Source organism: Rhinolophus sinicus, linkage group LG05 (genome assembly GCF_036562045.2).
Source record: "Rhinolophus sinicus isolate RSC01 linkage group LG05, ASM3656204v1, whole genome shotgun sequence".
Classification (NCBI taxonomy): Eukaryota; Metazoa; Chordata; class Mammalia; order Chiroptera; family Rhinolophidae; genus Rhinolophus; species Rhinolophus sinicus.
The window spans coordinates 111,901,040-111,920,512 of NC_133755.1; the positions used below are offsets into that span (position 1 = coordinate 111,901,040).

Genomic DNA, 19,473 nt, shown 5'->3' on the forward strand with positions numbered 1-19,473 from the left:
TGTGTGTGTGTCTTTCAAACTGAAGTGAGTTTCTCATGAACTATCTTTTTCCATCCCTTTACTTTCTGTGTGTGTGTGTCTTTCAAACTGAAGTGAGTTTCTTACACGCAGCATATGTAAGGGTCTTGTTTTCTTATCCATTCAGGCCTCCTATGTCTTTTGATTGGGCATTTAACCCATTTACATCGAAAGTGATTGTTGATAAATATGTAGCTCTTGTCATTTTGTTATTCATAATTTTGATTTTCTTTTTCCATCTTAAAGAGGTCCCTCTAACATTCCTTGGAATATTAGTTTGGTGGTAATAAACTCCTTTAGCTTTTTCTTGTCTGGGAATCTAGTTATCTCTCCTTCAAATTTAAATGATAGCCTTGCTGCATAGAGTAGTCTTGGTGGTAGGTCCCTGCTTTTCATCACGTTGAATATTTAGCGCCAATCCCTTCTGGCCTGCAAATTTTCTGTTGACAAATCAGCTGATAGACTTAAGGGAGCTCCCTTATAAGTTACTAGTTACCTTTCTCTCACTGCTTTTAGGATTCTCTCTTTGTCTTTAACCTTTGCTGTTTTAGTTATAGTGTATCTTGGTGTGGGCCTGTTTGGGTTTATTCTGTTTGGGACTGTCTGCACTTCTTGGATTTGTATGTCTATTTTCTTCACTAGGTTAGGAAAGTTTCCAGTCATTATTTTTTCAAATAGGTTCTCAATCCTTTGGTTTCTCTCTTCTCCTTCTGGTACCCCTATGATGTGAATGTTGTGACGCTTGATATTGTCCCAGAGGTGTCTTAAACTATCCTCATTTTTCAAATTCTTTTTTCTTTTTGCTGTTCTGATTGGGTGTTTTCTGCTACCTTGTCTTCCAAATCACTGATTCAGTCCTGTGCTTCATCTAGTCTGCTGGTGATTCCTTGTCGTGCATTCTTCATTTCCGTTATTGTATTCTTCACTTTGACTGGTTCTTTGTTATGGATTCTATGTCTTTTTCAATGCTTACTGTCTCTTTGTTGAAGTTCTCAATAAGTTCCCTGAGCATCTAAGGATCCCAATGTTGTTTTGACAATTTCTCTTTATTGAGTATTTGTTGTGTGCTTAACTCAAAGAACCCTATGAAGTAGGCGCTGTTTTACCAGTAAAGATCAAGGTTCAGAGCCATTAGGTCACTTGCCCAAGTGCTTAAGTCAATGATGGAATCAGGATTGGGACACAATTCTTTTGATTTCAAAGACTGACCTCCTAAAAACTATGCAATAAGGTGGAAGAAAACCCACCCAAATGTGGAAGAAAGCCCACCCAAAACATTACCAAGTGGTTCTCTCTGTTGATGGGATTATGGATGATTTTCATTCCCTTTATTGTTGTTTCCTATATTTTTGACAGTAGGGACATAATAGAACTTTTACAACCAGAAACAAGGATTTTTGTTTGTTTTTTAAAGAAAAAAACACACAAATGTCAGAGGCTTGGTTGTTTGTTTGTATTGGTAGCTGGACATTAGGAAGGGAAGAGTGGCCGAGAGGGAAAGGATGGCCAGGAAAGATCACTTGATCTACAACCCATCTTGACCTCAGTTTCCTCATATCTGAGATGGATTTCCCACCATCTGTTGGGATTACCCTGAGATCCCATCAGAGTGTGCCTGAGGCACCACTGGGAGCCTTCTGGGGCAGGGTGGGCGAGGGCTTGGGATGGCGCTCTGAAGGCTTAGAGTCTGGTGATGGGGAGCTCAGTAACTGAGGTCCCCCGCTTCCACCTCTGAGAGGTGGTGGTTTCCTTTGGTCTGTCTCCTTCAAACAGGAAGTTGTGGTCAGGGGAAGTTCCATTTTCCTGCAGTTGTACCCCTGCCAGGGCCTGTGCTGAGGTTTCTAAGCATGCTTGGAGTAGGGGCATGGGGTGGGGAACCTGGGATGGAGGCTGCAGTGAAGGGAAAGGCAAGTGACCAGCCCTGGTGGGACTGGGGCTTGAGGTCCCAGGTGTGGTCACCTGTTCATCTTTGTGGATGTGCAGTGGTGGCCACTAAAAGGGGGATAAACATGTAGATGTACTTCCCTCCAGTACAGGGCAGGAGAGAAGCACCTGGAAGGGAGCAGAGGAGGTGGTACTCTATCCTGGTCCACTGAACATCCATTTTTTTGAATTCTGTCTCTGGTAGGTTGCTTGCTTCTATTTTGTTTAGTTCTTTTTCTGGAGTCTTCTCCTGTTCTTTCACTTGGGGTGCATTTCTTTGTTTCCTCATTTTGGCTGCCTCTCTGTGTTTGTTTCTATGTATTAGTAAATCTGTTATGTCTCCAAATCTTGGCTGGGTTGCCTTATATAGTAGGTGCCCTGTGGAGCCTTGACACAGTATCCCTAGTCACCTGAGCCAGGTGCTCCAGGAGTGCCCCTTGTATGGGTTGCATGTGCCCTCCTGTTATAATGGAGCCTTGATTGCTATTGGCATATCAGTTGATGGGATTGACTCTTAGGCTGATTTGAGGTGGGGTTTGGCCATGTCCACAATTTATGAACTGCTGCGTGGGACTATTGTGTTGGATTTGCCCCAGTGACCTCTGATGCCTGTTGAGACCACCCTTTGTATATGTTGCTTATGGGGCTAATTGGCAGTGCTCTGCTGTTGTCTGAAGCCAACCTCAAAGTATATTGGTACTGGGGCCTGTTGGGAGGCCCATGTCACCCACTGACTGTGACTGACTAGTAGGAGCTACAAAGTGATACACAATTGTTTGCTCCCTCTGCTAAACCTGGAGGTTTGTGGGAGAGGCCATGCACTGAACTGAGGATGTCTTCCACCAGTACCGGGCCTGGGGTAGCTCCATAAAAAGCCAGGATACTCTGAGGCCAGCTGCCTCCTGCCAGCTCCCTTAAGGTTCAGCTGCTGATAAAGCCTCATGTATTACGTGAGTTGGGTGTGGCAGGATCTCAGGGAGTCATTATAGTGGGAAGAGTTGTGGTCTGTTCACCAGGGTAATGTAAATCCTGGTTTGGTGCCACTGCTGAGCCTGCAGCTGCTCAGCAAAAGTCTCAGAACACACTGAGGCCATTTGCTGCCCACCTGGGGCCTGCTGGATTCTGATAGTTTTCCAAGAAAGAATGCAATGTGGACAGGTGGGTAGGGGTGGCTGCTCATGGAGAAAGTGCCTCCAGCAGAATTGGGGAAGTTGGTTGGGGCGGGGTCCCAGTGAGTCAGCAGGGTGGAGCAGTGGAGCTCACCAGGCCAATCAGGTTCAGATTTGGCCTGTAGGGGTGGGCTTAACACAGGAAAGATGGCGTCCTCCTGCCCGGCTTCAAGGAAGGAGGACCTTTCACAGGGAATATGTTGACTGGTCTCCCATCCTCTCTCCAAAGCCACATAACTCAGTCTGCCCCTCGTATGCCTCCAACACCCCCTGAGTCACTGTCCCTCCACCAGCCCAAGGTGAGTGTCTGCGAGCGAATGAGTCTTTGCGTGGGCTGTTTTAGAGGATGTCTGGGTTTCGCGGCAGCCTTCCATCCTGGATGGTCGGAATCCCCACTCTTTTCACAGCCAAATGTTTTGGGGACTCCTCTTTCTGGCACCAGTACTCCAGGCTGGGGAGCTTGGTGTGAGGCTACAACCCCTCATTTCTCTGAGGGGAACCTTTGCAGCCACGCTATTTCTCCTGATTCTCAACTGCCACAGGGAGGTTTGGGACCTGTTCTGCTTCTCTGCTCCTCCTATGAGTCTTGATGTGGTTTCTTCTTTATATTTTTAGTTATAAAACTACTGTTAACCTAGACCTCAGATGGTTCTCCAGGTTGATAGTTCTATGATTTAGTTGTAATTTTCATGTGTTCACAGAAGGATGGAAGCACAGTGTTTTTCTACTCCACCATTTTGGATCCAGATCTATTGAACTTTTTATCACTTATAACTAATCACATTTTTGTTGTGGTAAAATATGTCTAGTATAAAATTAACCATTTTAACCATTTTTAAAGCATACAGTCCAGTGCTATCAAGTACATTTATATTGTTGTGTGACCATCATCACCAGAACTTTTTTCATCTTTCTAAACTGAAACTTTGTACCCATTAAACAACAACTCCCCATTCTTTTTTCTCCTCAGCCCCTGGCAACTACTATTCTTTTTGTCTCTATGAATTTGACTACTCTATATGCCTCATATAAGTGGAATCAATAGTATTTGTCTTTTTGTGACTTGTTCATTTCACTTAGCATAATGTCTTCAAGGTTTGTCCACGTTGTAGCATATCAGAATTTCCTTCATTTTAAAGGCTGAATAATATATCCTTGAATACATATACCACATTTGTTTTATCCATTTTTCTGTTGATGGACACTTGAATTGCTTCCACATTTTGGCTTTTGTGAATAATGTTTCTATGAACATGGATGTAAAAATATCTTTTTGAGTTCCTGCTTTCTATTCTTTTGGTATATATCCAGAAGTGGAACTACTGGATCATATGAAAATCCTGTTTAATTTTTTGAGACATTGCCATATCATTTTCCATTGTGGCTTTGCAATTTTAGAATCCCACCAGCAATGTTCAGGGGTTCCAATTTATTTGTTTCCTTGTCAACAGTTGTTATTTTGATAATAGCCATCCAAATGGGTGTAAAGTGAAATCACATTATGGTTTTTATTTGAATTTCCATAATGATTAATGGTGTTGAGCATCTTTTCATGTGCTTATTGGCCATTTGTGTGTATTTGGGAAAATGTCTAGTCAAGTATTGACTTTTGTTGTTGTTGTTGAGTTGTAGAAGTTCTTCCTATATTCTGATGTCAATCCCTTATCAAATATATAACTTGCAAATATTTTCTCCCATTCTTTGTGTTGCCTTTTCACACTATTGATAGTGTTATTTGATGCATAAAAATTTTAAATTTTGATATAGCCCATATTATAGATTTTTGCTTTTATTGTCTGTGCTTTTAGTGTCATATCCAATAAATTATAGCCAAGTCCAATGTCATGAAGCTTTTCCCCTTATTTTTTCTTCTAAGAATTTTAGTTCTAACACTTAAATATTTGATCCACTTTGCGTTAATTTTTGTATATGATGTAAGGTAAGAGTACACCTTTATTCTTTTGCATGTGGATACCCAATTTCCCCACCACCATTTGTTGAAAAGACTCCTTTCCTCATTGAATGGTTATGGCACATTTGTTGAAAATCATTTGATTAAATATGTGAGGGTTTATATCTGGGCTCTCTGTTCTTTTTGATTGATCTATATGTCTGGATTTACGCTGGTACCATAGCTTTGTAGTAAGTTTTGATATCAGGAAGTGTGAGAACTCCAACTTTGTTCTTTTCTTTTAGGATTGTTTTGGCTATTAAGGGTCCCTTGAGGGTCCATATGATTTTTGGATGGATATTTCCATTTCTTCAAAAAAGTCATTGAGGTTTTGATAAGGATTTTCTTGCTTGAACTCTTGCATTTTTGCTTTGAGCTTCTGTTTTACAGAAGTAATTAGTTTGTTAAGTTTTAAAATTTACTTGTATCTGTTCCATGAAAATTTCTTTTGGCTATTTTTTGCCATTTATTTTCCATCTCTCCCTGTCCCCCTCCTGACCCCTCTCCCCCACTTTTTGGTGGTATTATGGTGAAGTTTATACAGTGATTCTTTTCTATTTTTTTCTTCACTCATCCTTAAATGATTAGAGTTCTTTCTGCACCATATATTTCAGGAAGTATATGTGAAAGAGGGGTTAAGCAACTTTTCAAGCTTGGAGAAAAGTTCCATTACAAGTAAAATCTTGTGATCTTATGATATGGGGTTGTATGAGTAAATTATTTTAGCCTTTATTTCTTCCCAACCATCTGAGATTGGCAGCCACAGCACTGTTCATAATGTACTCTACTCTGTCTTACTTCCTAAAAATATTGTATGCATAAGTGATTCCTGGTTTACTCCTACCTTCCTTGTTTCTTCTTGATACAGCCTCCACACCTCTTAGGTTGCCCTGGAGGCTTACTCTGACAGCTTTGTTTGACATCTTTAGCTAAATACTTCTTCTCTGGGTGTCCTCCATACCTCTGTTTAACCTTCAATGCATTTAGCGGCCCATCCTCATGTATTATAATTTGGAATTATAAAAGTCTCTGAATTTTATTAAAAGTAGAGCTTAACTTTTTGTTTCTCATTCTCCTGGTTGTTTTGGGGTGATTTCCTGAAGAAGAAGAAGCCAGTAGTATAGTTTCCAACAATGAATCTGGGACATTAGAGCTTTACTTGTAGTTTCGTAGAAAGTTGACTTTCACAAGCAAGAAATGTGAAGAGAATGGATAATCACAGAATACAAAACGATTTCTTTATGGTGAATTCTAGCTAAGTAAAGACACCTGCATAATCGGCATGAATGACAACATATGGAATGCAGAACTGATGTGAACTGTCTGCCATTGCCCTACACAGGCAACCTTATGATGCTCTGGAGATCCCCGCTTTAGGCTTATGTGTATTTTTCAGATTTTGTTTTTGACTCTAGTATTGTCATTTGGTGTGTCCATCTCTAAATAGCCTGGCTCAGTGGACTTGCCTCATCCATTGACTCTGTTGTCTTTTCTTCCTTCCACCTAACACCAATCAATAAGTATCAGCTTTGGCAGACTGGGTGGTTTTCTGGATTTTCAAGGTAATGTGAATGTGACAGGGAAACAGTCTTCATTTTCATTAAGACTGGAATTATAAAGTAACAGAGATTATAAAGCAGAGATAAGAAATCTATGGTTGTACCTTACATTCAGGATAGGAACAGAAGTTGGAATCAGGTATGAATAAGAAAGGTTATATATTCCAGGTAAGACCAAAAATGTTTAGGTAATAATCATGTTTGGCCAGCCAACGAGTGACATCCTAAAGGAGGTGGTATGACAGAGAGCCTTATATAAATGTTTGTTTTCTGTATAGATAGCACCTGCAGGAATAGTATTTAGGACAAAGTGCTCCACAAAGTGCCTTAATGAGTAATATCAAAGTGCTGTGTTAAGGAGGAGTGGCTGGGTAGAGATTCACTGAAGCAGTGGATTCTTCCAGGTGTTGGCATAAAAGAATCCATAAAACATTCTCCAAGAAAATGAGCGGGACTTCCCCTTTCCTTTTCCAACTATGCTCTTCTTGTGATACCTTTTCCTCTTCAGATCTGTCCTAAGTGTTCATTTTGATTTGTATAAACTTGTGAGATGCAGCAGATGATTGAGGAGGTTCGTGAGCTCACCCTGATAGAGATGGCCCTATCTTAAGCCATATAGACTCCTTAATATTACAAAAGAATATAGAAAAGTTATTCAACCAATGTAATAATGTTAGCATTTGAAATACTAGAAATAGAATACTTACATTTTAAAGTTCCCCTTAGACATCTACAACTCTAATAGTAATTATGTTAAAAAATATTGTTTTAAGAAATAAATAATATGCCCATATATAAGGAGAAAATAAAGGTGTATACATTATTATCAAGGCAAACATAAGTGCACATGTTCCAAGTTCTATATTAATTTATTTAAATTTTTTATGAAGAGGAATTTCCATATCTCAGCTTAGGGTGCTGACCATGATGTATTTTCTAAATGAGGGAAATCAGTTATATCAGAATAATTAAATAAAAACTTATATAATTGTTTTTTAAGTGAAAGCACATTGTCACATTCTCTGAACAATAACTAAAAATCTTCCATATACTATATCTTTTTAATTGATCTCATTCCTTTCCTGCTATGTCTCTTTTTATTGTACTGAATATATATTTTTCAAGTTCTAAAAAGGCTCTTTGTCCAATTTATATTTGGCATCCCTAGTCCGCAGAGCTTGTGAATGATATCAGACTGGGAAGTAATGTAAATTTTTCCAAATACAGGGTACCTCAGTTTTTGAACATCTCCGTTGACGAACATTTTGGTTTACGAATGCCGTAAATTTTATGTATCTATAGTATCATTAGATAGTAAAATTCATGCTAAATTTATAGTTTTAGGGGTTGATTTTAAAGGTCTAGAATGGATTAATCCATTTTGCATTACTTTCTATGGGGAAACTGCACCTCGGTATTTGAACATTTCAGAACTCGAACGGTGTTCCAGAACGGATTACGTTAGAAAACTGACGCATCACTATAATTGGAACTTTGGACATAAAACTAGTGCCCCATACAAGTAAAATAAACTTTTTTGTCTGAAGCACATTAAGTCTAGTTTTACTGACCATCTAGTTTGTAAAATTTCTCTACTTTTTATGTGGAAAAAGGATAGAATGGCTACGCACATTTTAATTGTGAGGAACTCTATAGTAAAATAAGCTAAAATTAAAGAATGTCTTCCAGTTTTGGAGCAAATATTTCCATCTCTATTATATAGAAAGAGAATCTATCAGTCCCATTTCCCAAATGAGATATCCCTTTCTTAATGGCACATGCCATTTAGATGATAAACCCAGATTCTAGAGGATTAGTTCAACTTTTCAAATGTGCAAGATGAGATAAAATCCAGTGTTCTAACCAAGTTCTCTTTCTCCGAAGGGAAAAATGGAATCCCTACATTTTTCAGCCACCTAACAGACTCTTAGAATTGGCACGGGTCTAATTTATACTTAAATCCTCAAAGGTTACTTTTCCAAGCTATTTGATCTAAGAATGATGGATTTCTTCCTGATTGTTTAAATTTGGCCATTTTGGAATCTGATTCAGAAGTTAGAAAGTCCTAACATAGTCAATACTTGCCAAACTATAGCATCAAAGAATTACGCTGAGTTCAAAAATAAAAACTGTGAGTTCTAATTGAGTGCTAAACTTGGCAAATATCTTCATGCAAATCATCTGCCTTCCATAAAATGGGTTTGACACATTTCTAGGAAATGATGCCTGCTAGCTTTTTAGATTGATTAGATGCAGTTCCTGATCAAAGTTGATGTTTTCATTTAGTGTTTGCAGTATAACTATTAATACTGAAAATCTGGGCTGTGACTTATAGAAGAAAGTAAATATAACAAGATGAATATTGTTAAGTATTGTTAAATATTATATAATCATTAGAAAAATATATTAGGTGTTTAAGATGAAAAAAACCCTTTTATTTGCATATTATAGTACATGTGTGCTTCTATATGACACACTACTTCCATGTGTAAGATGCATCAATATATCTTATAAATTTATAGTAGGTTTATACGTATCTCATTAATATGATAAATTGAGCTTATAAACTTCATATACTTGGAATATCAGGTTAGTGTTTAAAAAGTCTTTAAAAAACAAAATATACACAAAGTAATACAATGGTCACAAAACTTATGAACATCAGTACTTAAGCCAATCCCTGCCTCCCTCCCAAATTTAATACTATGTGATTGATTAATTTTTTTATCACCTCTATAATTATCTTTACCCCTTGCTGGAGTTGCAAGGCTACCTACACAACCAAGAGAAGAATTACCAATTAAGGCTTCAAAATTGCTCATTTAGGGATTTGAGTTTGGAATATGGCACCTAAGTATACCTTTTAGGATGATTTTATCCAAGCAGGTGCTTTTCAGGATAAGCCTAGGAAGGTAGGCTGATATGAAATTGTGTTGAATCTCAAATCCAAGACTAAAAATTTGAACAAATTTTGGTAGGAACTATTGCTGATATTTGAGTAGGAGTAGTACAGAATGAGGGCTGGGCTTTAGAAAGATTGATAAAGCTTCAAATTATTTTCATTTAGTTCAATGTACAAATTCTGCCTTGAATTATTGTAGAGATCTGACTTCTGTTCTGAAAAATTCCCCCAACTTTACTGAAGTATAAGTGACGAATGAAAATTGTATATATTTAAGGTGCATAAGTATATATACTTAAGGGGTATAATTGTATATATTTAAGGTGATGTTTTGATATATGTATACATTGTGAAATGATTATCACAATCAAGATAATTAACATATCCATCACCTGAAATAGTTAACATTAAAAATTAATTTATTTTCCAACTACAGTTGACATACAATATTATATTAGTTTCAGGTGCACAACATAATGATTAGACATTTTTATACCTTACAAAATGATCACCCTTATAAGTCTAGTACCCATCTGACACTATATATAATTATTACAACATTATTGACTATATCCTCTATGCTGTACTTTACATCCCCATGACTATTTTTATAATTGGCAATTTGTACTTCCTAATCACTTTCACCTTTTTCACCCATTTCCCCCAACACCATCTGGTGACCATCAATTCTCTGTATCTATGAGTTTGTTTCTATTTTGTTTGTTTATTTTGTTTCTTAGATTCCACATATAAGTGAAATAATAAGTTACCATTTGTTTTGTGGTGAGAACAGTTGAAACTACTCTCATGTCTGTTAATACATTATGTTCTGAAATTAAAAAATAAAATCAGGATATTTAACAGGAAAAAACAAGAAAGTAGTAGAGAATTAGCAAACATCTCTCTCTCTCTCTCTCTCTCTCTCTCTCTCTCTCTCTCTCTCTCTCTCTCTCTCTCTGTCAGTCGGTCTATAACACTGTTTCTCAAATAGGGAGATTTTTTTCCTTCCTTCCCAGAGGACATTTGGCAATGCCTGGAGACATTTTTGGTTGTCATGACTAGGGAAGTGTGGAGGGTATGTTCTTGTGGCAACTAGTGAGAAAAGCCGGGGATGCTGCTAGATATCCTACAACATATAGAGCAGTCATCCACAACAAAATTATTTGGCCTAAAATGTCCATAGTGCTGAGGTGGAGAAACCCTGGTGTACAGAGAGGGCACACTCTGGGCAGAGCATTGAACTGAGTTGCAACTCTCCAGTGTTCAGTCCTCTTTGTAGGACTGGGATGATTATTTGTATTTCCTTTTGACACCTATGACATCAGGTGTAGTTACTATATAGAATGTGCTTAGAAATTAAGTTTTCAGAACATTTAGTATTAGTAGTAGTTCTGTATTTTTATTTGGATATATTTTTTCGTCATATTTCTTGAAATGTAATACATGAATGTAGTGAAAAAATCATTGGTTAAATAGCTCACATCACAGGCATAACTGGGATCCCACAAAGTTAGAGCTATGAAGGTTGAATTTTATATGGAGGGACAGCCTATAGCTTATGTATTATTTGCTTGAACCAATAATGGTATAGTTATTTTTTTCAAGGTAAAATTTTATTTTTATTTATTTTATTTATTTCAAAGTTTTCTTTATTTTCGTATTTTCATCTTTCATGTTGTACTTGATATAATGTATAGCCTATTTTTAATATCATAAATATTTTATTTTTTTACACTTTACTTATTTATTTTAACATTCAATATTATTTTATATTAATTTCAGGTATACAACATATTAGTTAGACATTTATGTAATTTAAGAAGTGATCCTCCTGATTAGTGTAGTACTTACCTGACACTATGCTTAGTTATGACTGTATTGGCTATATTTCCTATGCTTTACTTTACATCCCCATGATTATTTTGCAACTACCAATTTATGTTTCTTAATCTCTTTTACCTTTTTCACCTGGCCCTCTAACCCCCCTCCCATCTATCACCCCAATAAATCTAGTACCCATCTGACACCATACTTAGTTATTACAATATTATTGACTGTATTCCTTATGCTATACTCTACATCCCCATGACTACTTTGTAACAACAAATTTGTACTTAATCGCTTCCCTTTTTCAACCAACACCAACCCCTCTCCCATCTGGCAACCATCAAAATGTTCTCTGGGAGTTTGTTTATCTTTTGTTTGTTTGTTTATTTTGTTTTTCAAATATCAGTGAAATCATGTTGCATCTGTCTTTCTCTGTCTCACGTACTCCACTCAGCGTGATACCCTCCAGATCCAACCATGCTGCCACAGATAGCAAGAATATTTCTGGCCAAGCAATATTCCACTCATATGTACCACCTTGTCTTTATCCATTTATCCATCAACAGATACCAAAGCTGCCTCCACATGAATATACGGATGCACATGTCCCCTTGAAGTAGCGTTTGGGGTTTCTCCAGATAAATACCCAGAATTGGAATTATTGAGTCCTTCTTTGTCTTGTGTTATAGCCGTTGTTTTAAAGTCTGTTTTGTCTGGTATAAGTATTGCTACCTCAGCTATTTTTTTTCCTTTTCATTTTCATGAAATATCTTTTCCCCGTCCCTTTACTTTTAGTTTGTGGCCTCTTTATTTTGTCGATGGTTTCTTTTGCTGTGCAGAAGCTTTTAAGTTTCATATAGTCCCATTCGTTTATTTTAGCTTTTACTTCCATTGCCTTTGGAGTCAAATTCATAAAATGCTCTTTGAACCCAAGGTCCGTAAGTTTAGTACCTATGTTTTCTTCTATGCAGTTTATTGTGTCAGGTCTTATGCTTAAGTCTTTGATCCATTTTGAATTAACTTTGGTGCATGGTGACAAATAGCAGTCCAGCTTCATTCTTTTGCACGTGGCTATCCAGTTCTCCCAGCACCATTTATTGAAGAGGCTGTCTTTCCTCCATTGTATGTTTTAGCTTCTTTGTCAAAAATTATCTGTCCATATTTATGTGGTTTTATTTCTGGGTTCTCAATTCTATTCCATTGGTTTATGTGTCTGGTTTTCTGCCAATACCATGCTGTTTTGATTGTTGTAGCCCTGTAGTACAAGCCAAAGTCAGGAAGTGTGATACCTCCATTATTGTTCTTTTTCTTAAGATTGCTTTGGCTATTCGGGGTCTTTTGTGGTTCCAAACAAATCTGATGATTTTTTGTTCTATTTCTTTAAAATATGCCATTGGGATTTTGATGGGGATTGCATTGAATCTGTATATTGCTTTGGGTAATATGGCCATTTTAACTATGTTGATTCTTCCAATCCATGAGCACGGAATGTCTTTCCATTTCTTTGTGTCTTCTTCAATTTCTTTCAAAAATGTCTTATAGTTTTCAGCATATAGGTCTTTCACATCCTTGGTTAAGTTTATTCCTAGGTATTTTATTCTTTTTGCTGCAATTGCAAAACGAATTGTTTTTTGTTATTTCTTTTTCTGAGATTTCATTGTTAGTATATAGGAAAGCAATGGACTTTTGTACGTTGATTTTGTAGCCAGCAACTTTACTGTATTCGTTGATTGTTTCTAATAGCTTTTTGGTGGAGTCTTTAGGGTTTTCTATATATAGCACCATGTCATCTGCAAAGAGTGATAATTTAACTTCTTCATTCCTAATTTGCATGCCTTTTATTTCTTTCTCTTGCCTGATTGCTCTGGCAAGGACTTCCAACAGTATGTTGAAAAACAGAGGTGATAGGGGACAGCCCTGTCGTGTTCCTGAACGTAGAGCTAAGGGCTTCAGTTTTTCACCATTAATTATGAGAATAGCAGAGAGCTTGTCATATATGGCCTTTATTATGTTAAGGTATTTTCCTTCTATACCTATTTTATTAAGTGTTTTAATCATAAATGGATGTTGTATCTTGTCAAATGTTTTTTCTGCATCTATTGATATAATTATATGATTTTTGTCCTTTATATTATTTATGTGGTGGATCACATTGATGGATTTGGGTATGTTTGGGTGTGTTCATCCCCCTTGTGCCCCGGGGATGAACCCCACTTGGTCGTGATGAATAATCTTTTTAATGCATTGTTGCATTCGATTTGCTAGAATTTTATTTAGGATTTTTGCATCTGTATTCATCAGAGATATTGGTCTGTAGTTTTCTTTTCTTGTGCTGTCCTTACCAGGTTTTGGTATCAGGGTAATGTTGGCCTCATAAAATGAGTTAGGGAGTACTGTCTCTTCTTCAATTTTTGGGAAGAGTTTGAGCAGGATTGGTATTAGATCCTCTTTGATGGTTTGGTAGAATTCACTAGTGAAGCCATCTGGTCCCGGACTTTTGCTTTTGGGAAGGTTTTGGATGACTGATTCAATTTCATTACTGGTGATCGGTCTGTTTAGATTTTCCAGTTCTTCATGGTTCAGCCTTGGAAGGCTATATGTTTCTAAGAACTTGTCCATTTCTTCTAGGTTATTGAATTTGGTGACATATAGTCCTTCATAGTATTCTTGGATGATGCTTTGTATTTCGGTGGCATCCGTGATAACTTCCCCTCTTTCATTTCTGATTTTGTTAATTAGTGTCCTCTCTTTTTATCTTAGTGAGTCTAGCCGAGGGTTTGTCAATTTTGTTAATCTTTTCAAAGAACCAGCTCTTTGTCACATTAATTTTTTCTATTGTCTTTTTGTTTTCTATTTCATTTAGTTCTGCTCTAATTTTTGTTATTTCCTTTATGCTAACCTTGGGTTTTACTTTTTCTTCTTTTTGTAGTTCTTTAAGGTGTAACATGAGGTTATTTATTTGGGAGTTTTCTTGTTTCTTGAGATAGGCCTGTAATGGATAAATTTCCCTCTTAAAACTGCTTTCACTGCATCCCAAAAATTTTGGTAGGATGTATTTTCATTGTCATTTGTTTCTATGTATCTTTTGATCTCTCCTCTAACTTCTTCTTTGACCCAGTTGTTCTTTAAAAGTATGTTGTTTAATCTCCACGTGTTTGTGTTTTTTCCTGCTTTCTTTTTGCAGTTGATATCCAATTTCAAAGCCTTGTGATCAGAGAATATGCTTGGTATGATTTCAATCTTCTTAAATTTGCTGAGGCTGATTTTATGTCCCAATATATGGTCTATCCTTGAGAATGTTCCATGTACACTAGAAAAGAATGTATAGTCTGATGTTTTAGGATGAAGTGCTCTGTAAATGTCAATTACGTCCATTTCATCTAATGTGTCATTCAGGGCTGCTATTTCGTTATTTATTTTCTGTTTGGATGATCTATCCATAGCTGTCAATGATGTATTTAAGTCCCCTAGTACAATTGTGTTTTTGTCAATTTCTCCCTTTAGTTCTGTTAGTAGTTTCTTGGTATATTTCGGTGCTTCCTGATTGGGGGTATAAATATTGATGACTGTTATGTCTTCTTGTTGTATAATCCCCTTCACCATTATGAAATGTCCATTTTTGTCTCTTGTTATCTTTTTCGCCTTGAAGTCTGTTTCATCTGATATCATTATGGCTACACCTGATTTTCTCTGGGTACCATTTGCTTGGAGTGTCAATTTCCACCCTTTCACTTTGAGTCTATGCTTGTCCTTGTAGCTGAGATGTGTCTCTTGGAGACAGCTTATGGTTGGGTTTAGTTTTTGATCCAATCTGCTACTCTGTGCCTTTTATTGCTGAGTTCAGTCCATTTACATTTAGGGTGATTATTGATATGTGAGGATTTCCTGTCATTTTATCTTTAGTTTTCTGGTAAGACTGTGTCTCCATTGTTTCTTTGCTTTTTTGTTGTTGTCTATTATTTCTGTGTGGTGGTATTCTATGATGTTTCCCTCTGTTTCTTCTTTTATTACAGTATATATTTCAGTTCTGGATTGTTTTTGAGTGGTTACCCTTAAGTTTATGTAAAAGAAAGTTTGATATTTAGAGTATTCCATTTTCTTCAGCATGCTTACTGTCTCCGTTCCCATATTCGGTTCAGGCCTTTACTCTCCCCCTTTTTATGTATGGTTGCCACAAATTGTCCCTGTTGATGGTGGTCGAATACTCTCCTTTAGTATTTCTTGTAGTGCAGGTCATGTATTAGAAAATTCCCTCAGCTTCTGTATGTCTGGAAAGGTCTTTATTCCTCCTTCATATCTAAAGGATATCCTTGCTGGATATATTATTCTTGGCTCATAATTTCTCTCTTTGAATAGTTTGATTATTTGGTTCCACTCCCTCCTGGCTTGTAGAGTTTCTGCTGAAAAATCTGATGATAATCTAATGGGCTTTCCTTTGTAGGTTACTGTCCTCTTTTCCCTGTCTGCCTTGAGTATTCTTTCTTTGTCATTGATTTTAGACAGCTTCAATACAATGTGCCTTGGAGAAGGCCTTTTGGGATTGAGGTAATTAGGTGTTCTATTTGCTTCTTGTATTCGAGGATCCAGTTCTGTCCACAAGTTTGGGAAGTTCTCATCAACAATTTGTTTGAATATATTCTCTGTTCCCCTCTCTCTTTCTTCTCCTTCTAGTATGCCCATTATTCTTATATTGCTCTTTGTGATGGAGTCAGAAAGTTCTTGTAGAGTTCTTTCATTTGTTTGAAGTCTCAAGTATCTTTCTTCTTCCATCTGTGTAATTTCCAGGTTTCTATCTTCGATGTCACTGATGCTTTCCTCCATCTGGTCAACTCTACTACCTAAGGTGGCTATTTCATTCTTAATTTCTTCTATTGAGTTCTTAATCTCCAGAAATTCTATTTGGTTCTTTTTTAAAATTTCAATCCCTTTTGTAAAATGCTCATGTTGTTCTTTGATTGTGTTTCTGAGTTAATTAAACTGCCTTTCTGTGTTTTCTTGCATCTTGTTGAGTTTTTTCAGAACTGCAATCTTGAATTCTCTGTCATTTAAGTCACATATCTCCATATCTTTAAATTATTTTTCTGGAGACTTTTCACTTTCTTTCTGAGCTGTCTTGTTGCCTTGGTTATTCATGGCAATTACTAATTTATTATTTCTCTTCCTAAACATCTACAGGAGTGGCTTCTGCAACAGGTTGATAGGAAGAGGTCTTTCTTTTTTTTCCCAGTATTTTTTTCTAGAATGTTTTATTTTCTCTCCGACTGCAGCCTTTTTCTTCTCTCTCACATGGTAGTGCTATGTTTTCTCTGCACTATTTCTGCTTCTCACACAATGGGGGGATTCCCTGGGAGATGGGCTTCTCCTCTGTTAATAGTTCGCCTGCATCACTGGGCACAGTGTCCGTGTGGGTATGCGGAGAGCTTTTGAAGTTCCAAAGCTCCTCCTGCACCAGATTCAGAGCCCATATGTTTCAGCAGTTCTGTTTACTCCTGCAGGTATCTACCCAGATAGGTGGGGCCAGGGACGGGGTGAGTTGTGAGAGGTGGCCCAGAACAATGGCAGCGACCACCACCACAGCCTGTCCTGCTTCCACAGCTCCCTCCCCTTTGCCGGAACTAGTTGGGCTGCAAATCTGTCTCTGTGGTCCACAGTTCTCAGAACAGCAAATATTCTGTTCTTTTGATCTGACACTGCTACTGTTCCGCTTCTAGCACCGGGCAGGTGGGGGCGGGGCGAGCTCTGGGAGGGTAGGGAGGGGGCGGCTAGTCTCAGTGCCTAAGGCTTCCGTTCTCTGCTCCACAGTGAGGGCTTAAACCACCAGTTTCAGCCTTCTTCCCTCAGTCGTTTCTCCGAGGTCTCTGCCATGAGTGTTGGGTTCAGCCGTGTTATATGCTGCCCCATCAGCCCTGTGGGCCTTAAGCGGAGCCCAAGCAGTCCGAGTTCTTCCCTCTCCCGCAGCTGTGGTAGTCCGGGAGGCAGCGAGCTTGGAGCACTGAGCTGGGTCTGTGTCCTGTGCCCGTGCGGCTCTGTCTTTGCACTTTTCCCTTCCCTCCTCCCCCACTTGTGTGATTCGTCCACCTTTAGGTGAATTCAGTAGTGGGACTCTTCATCTTGCCTGTCTGAGGTGCAGGGAATCCTTTGTGGAGTTATTGTTGTTCAATTAGTTGTAAATTCCAGGGTAGCTTTACAGAGGCTCACCTCACGCCGCCATTTTGATGATATCACAGGAATTTTTTTATCTCCCCATTTGTCTGGCTCCATGGGTTTGCTTCTATGTATTAGGTAAGACTGGTATGCCTCCCAGTCTTATTAGAGTGGTCTCATTTATTAGGTGTCCTGCAGTCACTTTGATCACCAGAGCTGGGTGCTACAGGTATGTCCCTTGTGAGTGTCTTCCTGTTGTAGTTCGTTGCTGTTTCCATGTCAATGGGAAGGACTGAACCTCAGGCTGACTGGATGAAAGGACAGTGAAGGAGTGTGGTGCTAGGGCTGACACTATAGAGCAGGGTTCACTTTAGTGCCTACCCAGTCTGCCCTTCATGTTTGCCATCCTTGGAGGTGGCTGGGTGATGCTCTGGGTTGGTCTGAAGCTGGCCACCCATGTCGGCCCTGGTGTATCCTTTCAGTGGACTCACAGCAGGCCAAATTTAGCCACAGCCTGTGCCCTGCCTGGGGACAACAGGTATGAGCCAAAAAGCAATCCACAGATGACTGTCACCCACACTGGTTTTGGAGGACCCTTGAGAGGCTAATCTGTAATCTGAGGCAGGCTGTTACTAGTGCTGGGCTTGGGGCTACTCAGCAAAAGGTATGGGACACATCAAAGCCAAATGCTACTTATTTGGTTTTTGGGAACCTTTGAGAGATTTTAGGAGAGTCTGCAACATGAGCCAAGATAGGCCATTTATATGGAAAAGCCACTGGAAGCAGCTTGGGTGGCCCTGAACATTGGGTGGGGCGGGGTCTCATGGAATCACCAGGGAGGGGCAGATGAATGGTGTTAGGCAGGTAGATGGAGACTCAGTTATAGAGTCTGCCTGTGTCTGCATGCAGTGAGGGGGAGGGCTCAACAAAGAAGCAATGGCTTCCACCAGTTTCTCCTTCCAGGGGAAGTCTGCCTCTCCAGCCCTCACTCTGAAGCTAGACAATTCATTTCCTCTCTGTATGTCCACGGTGTATTGCAAGCTGCTGCCCCAGCGCTGAAGCTCAGAATAGGCAAAAGTCTGTTAGTGAGTGAGTCTTTAAGAGGACAGTCTGGGACTCCAGCCACTCTTTGTCTCACTCAGCCACAATGTCTGCTGGTTTTCACAGCCAGAAATTATGGGGACTGGAACTGGAACCCTGGGCTGGGGACCTTGGTGTAGGGCTAAGGCTCCTCACTCTTTAGGAGTGACCACTGCAGTTGAGATATCCCTCCTGAGTTTTAATGGTCACATCAGGTGTGGGACCAGCATGTTCTGTGTCTCCGCCTCTTCTACCAGTCTCACTGTGGCTTCTTCTGTATGTCCTTAGTTATAGGACTTCTGTTCATGTAGACTTCAGATGATTCTCTATGATGATGGTTCTGTAGTTTAGTTGTAATTGATGTGGTCCTGAGAGAAAGTGAGCACAGTGTTTAACTACTTTGCCATGTTGACCGGAAATCCTAAGGTAAACTTTTAATAATGTAAAAAATACATTAAAAAATTCTAAAAAGTTGTGATAATGTTTTCAAAATGTTCTTAGAAGGTCCACCTAAAGATGTATTTCATTTTGAAGTCATTAAACTTTTATTTTGAAAAATTTCAAACCTTGAAAAAACAGCACAATGAATTCATGCATACCCTTCAGCCGAATTCTCCAATTGTTAACATTTTCCCCATTTTCTTTGTCTTTCTTCTTAATATGTATATATGTACATATTTTATGTGTGCTTATTTTCTTTATCTCCTAAGAACAAGGAATTCTCTTATATAACCATAACCACCATTTGAAAACTAACGGTATAGACTGACAAAAAAAGAAAAAACATAAGCAAGAAAAAAGAGAGACAGGTGTTTATTAACTTTCTACTATTTTTTTGTGTTTTTATTCTATTAAATATCCTGATTTAAAAAATACTTTTCAAAGCATAATGTATTGTAG

The 19,473-nt window shown here is 38.3% G+C and overlaps 1 pseudogene; it reads right to left on the reverse strand.

Moving 5' to 3' along the window:
• Nucleotides 1–1,698: 1,698 nt before the first annotated feature.
• LOC109456816 (dymeclin) overlaps nt 1,699–19,473 on the reverse strand; it is a 46,831-nt pseudogene continuing 29,056 nt past the window's right edge.